A 5,795-nucleotide genomic window follows, 5' to 3' on the forward strand; every position below is an offset into this window, starting at 1 on the left:
CCTCAAACAGCTGTTCTTTAATTCATCTTAATTATTCAGTGACCTCTCTTTATAAACACGTTTACTTTATACCAGCAGATGATGCTCTTCCAATTATCTTCCAACACAATGAAACATATCACAAAGACGAGTGGTAGGCGGCTTTGTACATTGTAGTGTAGTATTTTCTCTACATTTGATTTGTCATTGTTTGCATCTGTTAAGAAACCCACGGTCAGTTACCACGGACATATATTTTGGTGAAAATTCGTGTACCGGACACAAAGTCGGCCACCACTTAATCTTCAATTATGACATCGAAAGCTGTTTGAAAAGCACAAATGTAATAACAAAAAATTGGTCTGTTGATGGTGACAGTTACTACAAAAAGCAACAATTGGCTTCATTCCGTTTAAGTATGTACACTACATCATCATAACTAGTGTAATTGAATAACGCACACCTGCAAGCCAAAATGTATTGACCTCATTGTCATTTCTATTCTTTAATAAATGTTTTCACTCATTGTATTGGGAAACTTAAATTATAACTCGAAGCGGCATACAAGCTATTAATGAACATCGCGTTTTGCATATATACAATGACACAACTTTTTTTCTAACTGGCAAGGTTAAGCTGTAGTTGCTTCCCTTACACAGAACTCTATCTGACTAACCAATGTATTACTCACTTCGCATTTCCTGGTCCATCAAGCAACTGAATGTGTTATCTGAGAAAAAAGAACTTAATTAAAATTGTTCAGCTACCAGTTAATAACTACATATATGGCCCAAAATACTAAAATTCAGCCCCAATCTAATTCAGAAAAGTATTATCTCATGCTAGCAGTGAAATTATGTTCGCCGGATGATCTTTGTTGATTCGCTTATTAACTGTTATTTTGTTACGATAAATATAGACATAACGTTTATATGGTTATCTCGCTACTTCAAAGCATTCTTTTTAAATCGATGACTAATTCTATTTAATTGCATATGAAAACATATTCAAAGATCATGCACACATTTTTTTAATCAATCCTTACTGGTGTTTATGTAGAACATGTTAAACTTACGTTTCAAATTTATGTAAGCAACTTGTGTAGTGAAAATAATCGGAAATTTAACTTAACTCTAATAAGAAGAAGGTATCAGAATATGAATACACATGCGTCGTCATAAATTATCGTATTAACACTCTAGAGACCATATGTATAGTTCAATCATAATGAAAATTGGTCTGAACATTTACCCCAATGACATGTTAACAAGTGTTCTGACCAAGTTCCATGAAGAGTGAATAATAAATGTGGCTTCTAGAATGTTAAAATGGTTGTACTAAAGCCGTATAAAGAAAACTGCCACGCCCCCTAGTGGTAATTTTTTTCAATTTGCCGGAGCAATTTTGAATAAGGCTAAACAATCATTAGAACAAATGTTCTAACCAAGTTTCTTGAAGATTTGACTAAAACGTAGTTTCTAGAGTGTTTACAAGGTTTTATTTCATCCATATAATATAAACTGCCCCAGCCTTTACCGGCCATGTTTTAATTGACCTGAACTATTTTCGAACACATCTGAGATATCATAACAATAAATGTTCTGACAACATCTCATGAAGATTCGACAATAAATGTGACTTATAAAGTTGTAACCCAGCCAGAAAAACTCCCTTACCACAATTGGGATTTAACCCGGGACCTCCCGATTCCAAATGAGGAAACACTCTACCGCGTCGCTATAATAGCTAGCTTATCTAGCAAGGCAGTTTAAAATCTCCTTATAACGAATCCTGCTACACACTCACCCTCCAATAGAGGAATTCTTCCACGAATTTCACCATGCCATGACATCTGAGGGACGCCTGACACACATGTAGGTTTTCTGTACATAAGGCGCCAATGTAACCAAGGCAGAAAAAATCCATTACAACAATGGGGATTGAACCCGGGACCTCCCGGTTCCAAATCAAGCAGACACTATACCGCGTCGCTATAAACGCTAGTTCATATAGCAAGGCAGTTTAAGTTCTCCTTTAAGACCAATTTTTATATTTTGTATTATGCAAACATATGCAAAATCTATTTCACCAAATAATGTGGATTGTCATATTCCGCTTAGAAGGCTTATTGCCTTTAAGGTGTGTTCAGCTACTGAGAATATAAAAACAAAATCACATATGTGTTAATGACCATTAACATCTCTTAAACACATGTGCGTCATTGTTTGTATATTGTACTTCTACATTGTAACATTTTGGTGAACTCCAGATTGTTTGAATCGCTTTCCTTGATTTTGTGTGTGTGTACCGGAATGAAAATTATGTTAACCATGTAAAATATTAAAAATTATATAAAGATTTATGTGCTTAAAAAAAATAAGTCTGCCTGATTTGGAACCGGGAGTTCCTGGGTTCAATCCCAATGGTGGTCGGGCTGGGATACATTGGGACGTCTGACACATTGGTAAAAAAAACACAGACATCCCACAGATGTCATGGCAATAGGAAATTCGTGGAAGAATTTCACAATTATAGGGTGTGTGTTCGGTATAAGGAGATCCCACGCTGCCTTTCTACATGAGCTAGCGACGCGGTATAGTGTCGGCCTGATTTGGAACCGGTAGGTCCCGGGTTCGATACCTATGGTGATCTGGATTTTTCGGGCTAGGTCACATAGGGTTAACAACCGTTGTAACTTTAATTTTACCTAATGAACTAGATGTTGTCAGGTTATTTTAAAATCATATCATGTATGCTAAAATTACGAGGAAAGCAAGCCGTATTTGTGAATAAAACAACTGCTGTGTTGATCCTGGACTTAGTCTTTTTGTATATTCTTGGTTGAGATTTCAGTCATTTTTTACTGAATTCGATCATATAAGCTTAACTTTTGATGAAAACGACATATAAACTCGCGCCATACCGCATTCGCATTGGGTCCGTTTGAACTGATTTTATCCTATAAGATTGTTTAAAAGAGAAAATGCAATGATTATGAATTGTCAGAATACAGAAATCCGCGGTCTGAACTCCATCTGGCATATTAAGATTTTTTACAGTTCCCGTACATGACGAAATATCAAATACGTCGTGTTATCGAAACATAAACCATGGCGCTCTTTAACTTGTAAGCGTGCACGTGATGAATGGAAAGTTATGACTCATACTTTCCCATAATGAAAATAATTTATTCTGTAAAGGTGTGACAACACAATACACATGAACCTAAACGACAAATAGAGTATCTAACAAAACAAGTGATATCTTACAAAAAAACATTTTTATTTAAAAATTTACACTAATATAAATAAAGCATATTTCTCCATCTGTTAACATCTTTTGTCGCTATACGCATAGCATATTACTAGGCGCATCTGTAATCTATAAAATATGGAAATACAGAATCAAATCCAGTATGCATGATCATGAACATAACATGCAAACACCGTACAGTATTATTAACCAAATGTCAGTGTATCTCACTTAAATACTAATCATGTAAAATAAAATTATGAAATATAGGCATGGACAAAAACTGAAAATAAATAAAGGTATCAAATAAAGCTATCTTATTATTGCATCGTACCGTTCATTATTTAGAAGTGAGTTGTGTGAATCCATTGGATCGTTTCCATATGGTCATCATCACACGAGCAAATGTATGGCATATTGGACAGGTCTATTAGAAACGAGTTTTGGGCGACTGCTAGTTGTTCCATCGTTTCTCTTGTTTGTACATTTATGAAATGTATCGCGTTGTATGATAAATTCAGCACTTTAAGATTTGTCAAGTGGCCGATTTTGAAGTCTAGCGAAGAAAGGTTATTGTGAGAAAGACTAATTCTGAATTAGTCAAAAACATGTTAAAAGGAATGCGAGCAAGACCGTTTTTCATTAATTTAAAAACTTTCATCTTGGTATAGTTTTTAATAAGTAGTTCAAACGTATCGTCGTAATAGTCTTGCATCTTGTGAAGCTGGTTATTTGATACATCTTAATATTTAAGATTCGTCGATGGCGTTAGAAACTGAGGGGATAGGAATTCGAGAATGTTTCCAGACAGACGTATCCATTCCACCGTTTTCTTGGTGTCATTGTGAAGTTTAACGGAAACATTCAACCGTTTCATCAAATTATTTTCTAGGCTGACTTTCTTAATTTTGTACGGACATGACGCCAAGTCACAATCAACTTCATCTTATAACATACAGCTCCTCAACGTTGAATATAAAATTTGCAAAAAGGCATTTAACTTTCTCTTTAGCAACAAAAAGCTCATTGACAAACGGTTTCGAAAAATGTGAATCACGTATGTCGATTACTTTAAAACTGGAACAAGGTTTTTCAGGCAGATTTTTTTATGAATGTGAGTGCAGCATGCCTCAAATAAAGTTCATTGGCGGAATTACAGAGTCCGCTCCTAATGAAACCTTTTTAATCCAAAATGTGAAAGCTTATGTGAGACATGTACAGGTATGTTATATTCCTCAGTATGTCGCGACCAGCGATGCTTTTAAAGAAATTGTTCGTCGCTCTGATAGAAAGCAGTGAACCCATGTCTGTCAGGGTTAGTTTATTCAATCGCGGAAGGCAATCGGAATACATGCTGTGAATGAAGTTGCCACTCCAAAAACGAATCTTCCCGGAAAAGTTCAATTCTTTACGTTTGTGCAAACTACATAATGTATCATTTGCTGCATCGTACATGTACTCATTGTGATAGCCAAGGTAGGTAAGATTGGAAAGTCTTTAGAAAACACGACTGCCAAGAGTTTCGCCGACAACCGCCCATATTTCCGTCGTTTGTATATTTGCCCATTGGCGTTCAACAGAAAATGTCTTATTCGTTAGAAACGATGCATTAACACCGTGCAAAACTACTTCGCGAATATTGTCACTTAGAACTAGGCTACTTGGGTCTGATATTCTACACGTCGCCTTATCATCGATGCATACACACGATTTCCAGCAAGCGGATAAGCACACAGTAAATATGCAAACAGTAACTGACAATGTCACTGTTGGATACATAATTACTTAAGTTTTTTTTTCTCAAATACTAAATACGATATATTCCCTGAATTTTCCTTTTGTTTGTTTGCTAATGCAGATCTGTGATATATAAGCCGATTAAAATCCATTGCGCAGACATGTGTGGGGTTATCCAAAACAAAAATGGTATTTCCCTTTGTGGTTCATTCAAAATATTACGTCATATACACTTACCGGAAGTGGGGAAGGGCCTTTCCAAACTAAATACGGATATATGAATTATATGTCTTACTTTGAACTGGCGTTAGCCTTCTGTACACCGATCTATGACTTCGCCAGAAATGTACTTCCTAAAACGATGGTTAAAACCGACATAACACTCGAGTTACACATTTCTATAAGTGCAGCAACCGCCTGCGTGTTCGTTGGTTTCCTTTGACATTCTTAACGTGTGTCAATATAATATACAATACACAAGACAATCAAACTTCGAGTATTTTGTCTTATCTATATAAAACAGACAACACAACTTGATGGCTGTACTATCACTCTTCCATATAAGGATGCACGGTCGTTTCCACTTTACTTTACTTTATATATTTGCCGTTCAAGCTTAAACAAACGTCATTGTACTTAGAGCGTTACTGCTTTAATGATATCTAAGCTGTTGGCAGAAGCTCGCACGGAAAGGTAGTACCTAATGCACAGTATATGCAAGGAAAAAATATACAGGGGTTGATATTAAAAAGTTTATTATAATTAATAAATCAATAAAAGAGCAATAGAGAACAAATTATTTGCCTAAAATTAGGTACAATTAAATT

General features: G+C 35.5%; 1 long non-coding RNA gene across 1 annotated transcript in view; it reads right to left on the reverse strand.

Annotated features, from left to right (window-relative positions):
* LOC127847808 (uncharacterized) overlaps positions 1-5,469 on the reverse strand; it is a 5,636-nt gene extending 167 nt beyond the window's left edge. Inside the window, exons 1-2 of the long non-coding RNA XR_008034178.1 lie at positions 5,264-5,469; positions 671-709 (exon numbers count right to left, since the gene is read on the reverse strand). This is a non-coding gene — a long non-coding RNA (uncharacterized LOC127847808). The remainder of the gene's footprint in view (positions 1-670; positions 710-5,263) is intronic.
* Between the last annotated feature and the right edge of the window lie 326 nt (positions 5,470-5,795).

This window comes from Dreissena polymorpha, chromosome 10 (genome assembly GCF_020536995.1).
Source record: "Dreissena polymorpha isolate Duluth1 chromosome 10, UMN_Dpol_1.0, whole genome shotgun sequence".
NCBI classification, from domain to species: domain Eukaryota; kingdom Metazoa; phylum Mollusca; class Bivalvia; order Myida; family Dreissenidae; genus Dreissena; species Dreissena polymorpha.